The sequence below is a fragment of the Drosophila suzukii genome, unplaced genomic scaffold (genome assembly GCF_043229965.1).
Source record: "Drosophila suzukii unplaced genomic scaffold, CBGP_Dsuzu_IsoJpt1.0 scf_12, whole genome shotgun sequence".
Lineage (NCBI taxonomy): Eukaryota > Metazoa > Arthropoda > Insecta > Diptera > Drosophilidae > Drosophila > Drosophila suzukii.
Genome location: NW_027255899.1, coordinates 173426 through 185328, shown reverse-complemented (window position 1 = coordinate 185328; position 11903 = coordinate 173426).

Genomic DNA, 11903 nt, shown 5'->3' with positions numbered 1-11903 from the left:
CGCAAGTTTGTTTCAGCAGAGTGCCACGCCCACTCTAACGCCCACAAACCGCCCAAAACTGTGGCTCCTACAGTTTTGATGCTAGAATAAAAATTTTAACTGAAATGTATTGTTCTCATCAAGTCCTATCGATTGACCCAAAATTGCCACGCCCACTTTAACGCCCACAAGCCGCCTAAACCTGTGACAAAATTTTCATGCTAGATAAAAAATTTTAACTGAAATGTATTGGTCTCGCCAATACCTATCGATTGATCCAACAAATTTTGCAACGCCCACTCGAACTCCCGTAACGCTTAAATCTGTCTAACGCCGGTAGGTGGCGCAAATCGCGCAGCGAAATCAAAGAGATCTTGGATGCTTTACGATTTTCAACGTGGTCGCACGTCGGTTTTTGATGAGACACGCCCAGGTGCCCCGAAGACGGCTACCACGGAGGATAACTTGACAAAAATCCACGATCTCGTATTGGCAGACCGCCGATTGAAGATACGCGAGATAGCTGAGACAGTAGGCATGTCAAAAGACCGCGTGGGTCATATCCTGCATGAAATGTTGGGCATGAGAAAGCTGTCGGCGCGATGGGTGCCGCGTTTGCTCACTCCGGACAACAAACGCAACCGTGAGACCACTTCAGAGCAGTGTTTGACGCTGTTGTAGCGCAATCCGAAGGAGTTTCTGCGTCGTTTCGTGACTGTCGACTAAACATGGATCCACTGGTACACACCAGAGACCAAGGAACAGTCGAAACAGTGGACTTCACCCGGCGAACCAGCTCCGAAGAAGGCGAAGACTGTCCCATCGGCCGGAAAGGTGATGGCCACCGTTTTTTGGGATTCACAAGGTATGATCTACATCGACTACCTGGCGAAGGGCAAAACGGTCACAGGGCTGTACTATGCCGAATTAAAGGTCCGATTCGCCGCAGAATTGCAGAAAATACGGCCCTATTTGGCGAAGAAAAAAGGGCTCTTCCATCATGACAACGCACCGGCCCATACTTCCGCCCTCGCCAAGGCCAAACTGGTCGAATTGGGCTACGAATTGGGCCACCATATTCTCCAGATTTGGCTCCGTGTGACTTCTTCTTGTTTCAAAACTTGAAAAATTCACTCGCTGGACAGAAATTTGACTCGAATGAGGATGTTGTCACCGCCACAGAGGCCTATTTTACAGACCTCGAGAAAACGTATATTTCAGACGGGTTAAAGAAGTTGGAGCATCGCTGGGTCGAGTTTATAGAGCTAAAAGGAGATTATGTTGAGAAATAAACCACTTTTCCTAAATTTTCGTTTTTCTTTTGGATGCTAAGTACATATCGGACCACCCTCGTATAGGAAAAGTAGTACTAACAAAGATGATAATTCAAGTTACAAAGTTGTGTATCACGTTAAGTTTATATTGAGGCTAAGCTCATATTGAAGAGGTATATATAAGTTAAAGCAAGCAAAATAGAATTTAAGCATTAAAACATTATAAGAAGTATCAGATTTAATATATTCCCTGAGCAAGTATATAATGGAGGAATTCGTTTTATAATATCAAGATCATTGGAATATTATTGTATATAGTCAATCAAAACATGTAGGATATCGAACGGTGCCGATCACTTACCCACCATATCTAACGTTGAAAGCGCTTTCAATAAATTGCATTATTGTCTGAAATTTTGTATATAAATTTAAAAAACTTCACATCAATTAACTGTGGGTAGTGCATAATTATTTCCTTGATTACACTAGGTCTTGGATAATTTACTTTAACTTCTTATTAGATCTTTTATTTTAGTTAATTAACTTATATAAGAATTTCATTTAGCTTAGGTATATGAATTTAGTTGATAATAATTTGTTTATTTATGTTGTTTGTTGCTGGTTTGGGCCTGCCCACTTGTTCACTTTCAATAACGGGTGCACTGTGTTATAAGACTTCAAAGTGGTGCACTATGTTGTTTTCATGTAAGTGTGAGAAAGGTGTTACTGTTGTTTGTATGTATGTGGCCCCATTAATTCCGCAGTGATGCAAATGTTCTTGGGACAACGACGTGTTCAATTATTATGTGTAATGTTTATTTTATATTATTATTTGGAATCAGAAATACAAAAACTTAAGTTGTAGTGTTACATTTGATGATGTACAAAGGGTATGCTTATTGGCATGCGTAGCGCATGAGATCTTGGCACCGACTGACTTTATTAGAGTTTTATTCTCTCTCGCGCTCTCTGGATCATTAAAAACGACGACCACTCCTGGTCTCTCTGATTGCTTGCTCTTCTGGTATTTTGCGACCATCCCTGTTTCCTACATGTGTGAACAGCGCCTAATATAGTATATACCAAACCTTCAATATTAGTGTAGAGTAAGTCCTTTTTATAATGTTACCAGACTCTACAAATGTAAAGTAGTCGAGACAGAGTCGTACTCAAGAGCAGAACGTGCGCAGAACACTTATAGATATAATTTCTATATGTAACCTTATATCCAACACAACTATCCTAAAATAAACCTACACCACTCGAAAAGCTACCCTTCTCAGTTCAGAAGTGGGATCAGTGTGGTTGGATATGTGTGAAGCGGAGGAGTTGGGCCAAGAACTCTAAGAAAGCAGCAAGAATCGTTGGCGTGGAAAGTTTGCAATGGGATGTGTTCCCAGGTCTATGTGACAGCTTAAATTGCAAATTACGGATGTGTTCCAGTTCTACGTGGCAGGCGGATTCAAGGAAAGCAGATCGGGAATCTTAGTGAACCCGTGGAGTCAAGCACATCAGTTAGATCAGGATTCTTAGTGAGCCTGTGGCCGCAGAAGTCTCAAGAGCAGCAGAAGTCTCAAGAGAAGCCAAAGCACATACACACAAAGCGGTTGTGAGTATTGGTGAATTTTACAAGTCGATGCAAGTCAGAATTTTCTAGAAGCCGGAGCACATACATGCATACAAGGAGTTTGTGTGTATTGGTCAAGGGAGAAAGCAGATGCAGAACTTTGTGACGTACAAAGAGAACTGCCAACCTAGTCGCTAAAACAACATTAAAATGCCGAAAATAGCAGAACTTAAAGGCGACGTGTTAAGATTCCTGCTGAAATCTAGAAACGTGTCAGTTTCGGGCACCAGAGCCGAATTGGTTCAAAGACTAATACAGTTTGAACAATCGGAGGACGTAGAACCGCCAGCAGCAGTGGGTATCAACATGCAGCAAGAAGGAACGATGTCAGCACAGTCAGCGGCAATTTCACAATTGCAAAACGACATGTAGGAACTAAAGGACATGTTAGCTCAATTAGTTACCGTTCAAATGGGAAACGCAGCACCAGCACATGCAGGAAATCAGCAACAGCTCCAAATAATCGATTTGGATATCAACGAGGTTAACAACGAGAGCATTCCTGTACAGGCTACTAGCAACGTGAGGCAAGCTTCAGTCAAGGAAATTGCCAACACCTTGCCAGAATTTGATCCCAACGACGACAACGCCATTTCAGTCAACCAGTTCATCGATCGTGTCAACAAAGTGGTTGATGCCTACCAGTGGGACGAGAAGTTCCTGTTACTCGCCATTTATACAAAGCTTAAAGGTCCAGCCAAGATGTGGCTTGATTCATCACCCATTCTACACACTACGTGGAAAAGCTTCGCCGAAGCTATACAGGATGAGTTCGGAGCAAATCCAGACGAAGCAGAAGTGCATTTCAACATGGCCAATGCAACCAGGCGACCAAAGGAGACGGTAAAGGAGTACTGTTTCAGGATGTCAGCTCAGCGAGGCAGCGATCATCAGATATGTTCGCGCGGGTCTACAGCATCGTGAATTGCAAAACAGTATTGCAGCAATTCATTTCGCCACAATGAAACAGCTTCGTGATGCAGCCGAATTGTATTTCGTTAATCGAGGTCGGTCAAGTACGAGCAAGAAAGAGTATTCAGAGAAAGCCAGCAACTTCGAGCAGAAGCCAGAGAGCGATCTTAAACCACCAAGGTCAAAGGAATCCGTAATATGTTACAACTGCGGAGAAAGGGGACACTTTGCTAATTCGTGTCCAAAGGAGAAGAAAAAGTCACGATGTACCAAATGCAACAAGTTCCACGAGCCAAATGGAAGTTGCCAAGCCGCCAATGTCATGCGTTTAGGAGCCGCAAATCAGGACAAACTTTTCACGAGGAAAATCTGCGTACACTCGCACGATTATAGCGCCTTCATCGACACAGGTAGTCAAGCCAGTCTCATCCGACAATCGGTTGCCGAGCAAATTAACGCCAAGCGCCACAAGTGCTCTATGAAGATTAGAGGCATTTGCGGAGGTTCATGTATCCTCACAGAAGCGATGACTGTGGATATGGATATCGATGGGAAGACGATTACAGCGAAAGTGTATATAGCAGACAACGATCTATTGTAGGAGGACTTTCTGTTGGGACAGGACGTCATCATCTCCGCTCATCTCGAGCTCAACTTTGAGTCAGGCGATTCTAAAATCGAACGAGCAGTCCATCAGCCAACAACCCCTGTAAGCACCAATATCGGGAAGCTGCTAGAAAATTTAACTTAAAATAAGAACGACAAAGAATGTAAGCAAATGCGCAGCTTACTGGAGAACTTCGCCGATGTTTTCTCGACAGGATTGGAAGGCATAGGAAAGACAAGCGTGGTCAAAGCAGACATCACCGTCGAAAGCAATCAGGTAGTAGCGCAAGCCCCATACCGAGTATCCGAGCCAAAGAAAGAAATCGTAAGCAGCATGGTCGACGAGCTGCTAAAGCAGGATATCATCACGTTGTCAACATCAGAGTACGCCAGCCCGGTGGTGCTCATCAAGAAGCCGAATGGTAGCGATCGAATGTGCGTCGATTACCGTCGCCTAGACAAGCTGATCAAGAAGGAGAATTTTCCAGTGCCGAACATCGAAGAACGTCTGCAGCAGGCGAAAAGGTTTAAGTACTTCTCATCCCTAGACCTCAACAGTGGATACTATCAGATAGAGATAGTCCCAGAGAGCCGAAAGTTTACTGCCTTCATCACCACAGATGGATTATACGAATTCAAGCGACTTCCGTTCGGATTGAAGAACGCACCTGCGGTTTTTAATCGACTCATGGCAGAGTTACAAAAGAGAGTGCAGAAAGGCGACATGATACACTACATGGACGACATCCTTATTGGCAGTCAAACATTTGATGATATGTACGAGAAGCTTGAGAGGATCCTAAAAGTTTTAAAGGAGTGCGGATTAACGCTAAACCTGGACAAATGTGAGTTATATAAGCAGTCAATAACATTCCTTGGTCACCAGATACACGCAGAAGGAAGCAGTCCTGCAGAAATTAAGACGAACGCCATCAGAATGTTCCCAAAACCAGCCAATGTTACCGATGTGAGAAAGTTTTTGGGTCTCACTGGTTATTTCCGCAAATTCGTTCCTGGGTATGCCATCATTTCAGCGCCATTAAGAATCCTATTGCGCAAGGATCAGCCGTTTTCTTGGAAAGCGCCACAAGAAGAAGCCTTCGACGAATTAAAAAAATGTCTAATATCAAATCCAGTTGTCACCAGCTATCGTCTAGACGCAGAGCATGAACTACATACCGATGCCAGCGCCGTTGGTTTAGCCGGAGTTTTGCTACAACGTGAGGAGGACCAGCTGAAACCTATCGCTTATTATAGCCGAGCTACTTCTAAGCCGGAGAAAAATTACCACAGCTACGACTTGAGGCTCTAGCCATCGTGGAATCGTTGGAGCGATTCAAATACTACATTTATGGCAAAAAGATAAAGGTTATCACCGACTGCAATGCTCTAAAGACGTCGATGGAGATACCCCGGATTGCAAGATGGTGGTTACGCATTCAAGAATTCGACATAGATATCGTTCATCGAGCAGGAACACAGATGAACCACGTGGACGCACTCAGTCGAGCTCCGTTCGAAGATGCTCGAGAGATGGATACCGCAAGTCTGAAAATAGCAAAAACGATAATCGACGAAGAGGACTGGCTATTTTCCATACAACTACAGGACGAGAAAACACAAAAAATTGTCGCAAACATGAAATTGGAAAAGAAATCTGAAAGCGACGAGTATGTGATCGAGCAAGATCGCTTGTTTCGAAAACATGGCAACAATTTATTATGGGTTGTGCCGAAGCAGTTAAGATTCCACATTTTACATGAATGTCACGATAAGGCCGGACATATGAGCACGGATAAGACTATGGCAAGAATTCTAAACTTATTTTGGTTTCCCCGAATGCGAAACTATGTCAAAAGCTACATAAAATCCTGTGTGGGCTGTACGTTTTATAAAACACCAGGTGGAAGTCAGGAAGGTCAGTACCACTACGATGACATCAAGCCGATTCCCTTTTCCACGATACACATGGACCACCTGGGGCCATTTCCAAAGAGTTCCAAGAGAAACGAGCATATTTTGGTAATAGTCGATGCATTCACCAAATTCACCATTGTACGAGCGGTCAAAAGTACAGCAACTAAACACGTCCTAGATGTCCTGCAAGATGTAACCAGCTACCTGGGAATGCCAGATCGAATTGTAACAGATCGTGGTACAGCATTTACATCAAAAGATTTCGAGAAGTACTGCAAGTCAAACAATGTGAAGCACATTTTAAATGCTGTAAGAACACCCAGAGCCAATGGTCACGCAGAGCGCACAAATCGCATCATTTTGTCAATGTTGTTACCTTCCAATGACATCGATAAGCGTTGGGATGACAATATCCGATCAATCCAGTGGAGCATTAATACCATGGTAAATAGTACTACTAAATGCTCTCCCTTTCAGCTCCTGTATGGGTATGAACCTCGAGATATCCTAAAGAACGCGATAACCAACATTATTCAAAGCCAAGACCAAAAGATGCTAACCGATGCGGAATTGGATCAACTTAGAGCAGATGCTGCGAGAACTGTCAACGATCACCGAGCTGCCGCCAAGAAACGCTACGATGCCAAACATGCGAAGCCAACTGTTTACAGCCTTGGAGACCTTGTGCTGGTCGAGAATGAGCCATTCAGCACGGGCACATCACGCAAATTGGAGCCGCGCTACAAAGGACCTTTTATAATCACCAAGGTCCTGCCGAACGACAGATATCTTGTAGAAGATATCCCTCACGCACTACGAAAGCAGAGACACTACAAGTCGGTGTATTCGTCCGACAAGATGAAGCGCTGGTGTGAGCTGCCACCGGAGGAGCCCGATGAAGATGACGACTTTGAAGATGATCCACCCCATGAATCCTGCGAGGACGCAGAGATTTGTCAGGAGAGGCCGACTGTGAACAGCGCCTAATATAGTATGTACCAAACCTTCAATATTAGTGTAGAATAAGTCCTTTTTTATAATGTTACCAGACTCTACAAATGTAAAGTAGTCGAGACAGAGTCGTACTCAAGAGCAGAACGTGCGCAGAACACTTATAGATATAATTTCTATATGTAACCTTATATCCAACACAACTATCCTAAAATAAACCTACACCACTCGAAAAGCTACCCATCTCACATGTATGAGCGACAAACGATGGACTAAGTATATTGTGTGCATCTGAGACAAAGGGTGCACTGAGAATAGAGCCTTTCACTAATTGCACGGACGTACATGAACTTGCACAGGTATGTATGTTTAGGTTTTTCAGAGTGTATGTTGAAAAGCTGATGCTGACGATAATCCGGGCAGAAATTTTCCTAACTTTAAGCTGTAGGCTTACCTGTACTGCGCAAACTTTTATGAGAATCGGGGTTTTTAAACGAAATATTAGTAAAGCTTACCTTTTTAATCAACAGCAACCTACTGGTAACAGAAAACCCTAACAAAGACCGAAGATGTCTGTTATTTTTGCCGATATAATTTTGGTAGATCACTGAGTTTGGGTTTAATTACTGAAGAAAATTTGTTTAGGAGAGAACGAACCTCACACGGTCCAAGGTCCAAAACGGAAAGGCCGAGTAATCTATATGCGCAAGTCAGCAAGTCTGGCTTATCGAAAAATTGTAGGAACGCGTTTTTCAGTATTTTAAAGACGAAACTTGGTTGAATTTTATTCGGCCATTTTAGTTTCTAACGGCAATTTTGAATGCAGGCGAAAATTTTAAATTGTAGTAAAAATTTTGTCTGTTGAAAATTTTAACGACAAGCTCCCTACAAAAGGCCCCCCACCAAAACCACTTGCGGGGATGAAACTTTAAAACAAATGTACTTTTTGAGGAACAGGGAAAGAAAAGTGAGGTTGGGACTTGGGTAGAGTTTTCAAAAATGTTTCACGTTCAAGCACCAGTGCTCCTAATTGAACAACTGTACTTGTTGACTCATACAGTATTTCCTGTTGAACGTCCGGAAGGAAGTGAGCTCTAAGAATTTCGATCATGGCTGTTTTGTCCAACGGTTCAGTAACTTAATCCGCTAGTGCGGCGATAACAACACAAAAAGCCGTCAAAGGACTCGCTAGATCGTAAATTCTGATCGGTCTTTGAATCCATAAACTGAGCCTGAAGAGCCATGCATAGGGGTTGCCATTTAACGCAACGTATGTTCTTATGGTATCGCCAACACCACTCACTTGCTGTTCCCTCAAATAAATTACTAGCAAAGGCAGCTAGTAAGTCTAAGCCACCATTCAAAGTTTCAATGCAACAGCCTCAACACGGTGAAGGAAAAGGTCTATAGACAAAGAACCCTTTCCAGAAAACTTAAGTATCCAATTGTTATTGTAGTTATTCCGACAATATAATTTGCGATCTTCGACCATTTTCGGAACCACCAGACTTGCAAGGTAACCCTGAATTATCCAAGTTATTCTAATACTGAAGATAATGTTGTAAACTGTTCGAATTGATGTTATTTTTTCTTTTTCTTCTTTCTTGGACGTTAATGCACTATGGTCAGTACAAACAAGTGGCCCTACGATACCAACCAATGCTTGTTACGCACGGAGCCCTTCACCGTTTTGGGCGCGTAAACGAAATCGCGGACAAAAAAAAAGACAATGTAACAATAGACAATTAAAAATACAGGTCAAAATACGAATAGACAAAATACATCAAGTAAAACTAATTAGTTACTAGGGAGGATAGTTTTATTGATTTAAAGATAGGAAGTGAGTCGGCAGTAGATATTAGATGATACAGTCTATTATAATCATTGCAAAGTACTCTAAAAGGTTCATGCATTGCATAATTAGAGATACAGTGATTTAATACTAAAGGAATATAGTTTCTAGTGAATCTATTTGGCACATTAAAATGCATGCGACACAGTAACGCGGGACCCTTTACATCACCATGAATAAGATTTCTAATAAACGAAATACCAAGCATAGTTCTACGGTTAGCATACGATGGTAAGTTAATTAGAAGTAGTTTACTAGAGAAGGATGGTACTATTAGGCTTGTATCCCAGTTAAGTCTCCGTAAGGCAAATATTAAGAAGTTTTTTTGCACAGACTCAATCCGGTCTATATGCACCCCATATTGGGGACAATATTGTTAAGTCCTGTTGTGATAGATTGTGTTAGCTTATAGTTTGATCCTTCATGGACCTAGCTAAAATGACTTACTTCTCTGACATGCTTGCAGCCATCGCTTCCGCTCTAGCCTTGCCTCAGACTCAGCCATGCTTAGCTATTTTGCCTGCAGCAGTGGAGCTGTGTTATTTCAGGACTTACCATGTTCAGACTTGTATCCTCCAGGCGCTTACTTTGTGATCGGGTCAAAACCGATATTGGGGGAATGGGAGTCTTAACTACTCCTTTTGAAGTAGGTGCACCAGAACCAGATGCACACAGGGCACAAGGTCCTTCCTGGTTTGTCAAGTAACTGTCATGCCCGTTACTGACATTTCACCATCAAAATACTTAATGTAATTACAGAAAAATTATTTTAACCTAATTATTGGAAACAAAAACGAATTATTCAATATTTTAAATGAAAGAAATGGAATAAAAATGTGAATATAAATGTTAACCAATCATAATAGTTTGGAAGCCATGTAATCAATTCACAAGATAAGAGTCAAACATCAGCTAGGTATTACAAGGGATTATGAAGTGTAGCAAACAAAAAAGTGAGGAGTAGAATGATTCCCCAAGAATGGCAGCTACCAGATACGCGTCGATTTTGGGTGTGGTAACGGCACGGCGAAGGGAGTTTGAAAAAAGAGAAGTTGGAGAAAAAGAGTTTGGAGAAAGAGAGTTTGAAGAACCAGAGAACGAGAGGTGGGGGAGAGATAGAGAGAGTATAGACTTCGATGGCAGAGACTTTGAACCAGGAGATGAAGCGCCACATCTCAGCAGCAGGAAGGGCGCGCCAGCGTCCCACATGCCACAGGAGGATTAGCAGGACAGAGCCAAGACATAGCACTCCAGATGGTAGCCGTGAATGTAGGACAAAGAGGCCAAACAGGATCCGTAAGCTTTGTATCTGGAGTGGAGGGTACCAGCGGGACGTGCGCAAAAGGGAAATGACGTTTCCCGGATGCCCTATATAAGGCCGGTGAGCTCTGGGAGATGCATCAGTCGATCACGAGTAGTCAATCCGTCAAGATCAGTCAGTTATCGAAGTCAAAGAACCAAGTCAACCAGCAGTACGTGAACAACAAGTCAACAACATCAAGGAAAGTCGTCTTAAGCACCGCCGTAAAAAGCCTACAAGGAAAAAAATAGCTACGTCGAGGCGTTCGGGATTGGGATATCAGGAATCTCCGAGGTAAGGCAGAGGTAACTGAGGTCCAGAAGGCATCACGTGGCTACGTCATGGCGACTCGTTTCATACTTTGTCACTACCGCACCCTGGCACATCGCCCGAAGGATCCGGCAAAGTCGAGCAATAGAGTCCTGCGACGAGGAACCGTAGCCTCGAGGGTAAAATTTGTCAAAACCCAGTGTGCCTTGCATCGATTTGTGGTTTCAAGAGGAGTCGTCCTGGAGAGCCCAGCGATTTCCGACAAAAACACCGGGTGACAGAGAACCACACTACCAGCCAGAAAGGGCGAGCAGTCCTGGAGAGGCCCAAGAAGAAGGCAAGAGACAACACCTTTCTGTATCTTACGATTGCAATGTCAATGAAAGCATTAAAATACTTACGCGAAAGTGAAAAAAACTGTTCTCTATTGAACAAGAAGCACAGCCAAAGCTGAGAGGCAAAAGGCAACAAACTAACTTTCCGTCACTCACTCGAATTCACTGGTAGGGTATGCCAGCTAAATTAGTTTTAGAAGACGGGATGACCGCAGCAAATACATCCACGTAAAACCAATAAACGACGCCTCCTTATCACAATTAGGCTACACACGATGATTTTTTAGTTCCATTTCGGAGTTTTAAAATTAATTATACCACATTCAGAAAATTCAACAAATTCAAGTTCCGGCTCTTGTCTTCGTCGGTAAAGGGAGTGAGTTTCCAATTTAATCCAGAGTACTACTTGCTCGCATATGTAAATAAAACAGCGGTCGGCACACACCATCACTTGTTTGCCTTGCATTAGTGTGAGTGTAAAAAACACGAAATTGGCGCGGAGCGCGCTGAAGCGTGACGTTCTCAGCTTTGCACTGAGCAAAAATAATTTGAACAAAATTGGGGGTTGTTGAAAATATTAGTATATGCACCACTGTATATCTTATTCTTCTTTGGTTTTTTGCGCGAAAGTAACGGTGCGTTCTTTTTCCTTCTCTTCCTTAAGTTATCGTTCTGCCTGCGTGCAGCATTTTTAAGTTCAGTCTCTAATAAATCGTCAAACTCAATAGGTTATGGGCCCAGCAAGCTTATAAAACTTGCGCGTAATAATCGAAGAGATTAAATATTTAGAGATTCGGTGGTGTTTCAGTAAAATAAACAAAATGAGTTCACAATACTCAATAGAAAAACTGGATAGTGAAAATTATAGGTCATGGGCAGT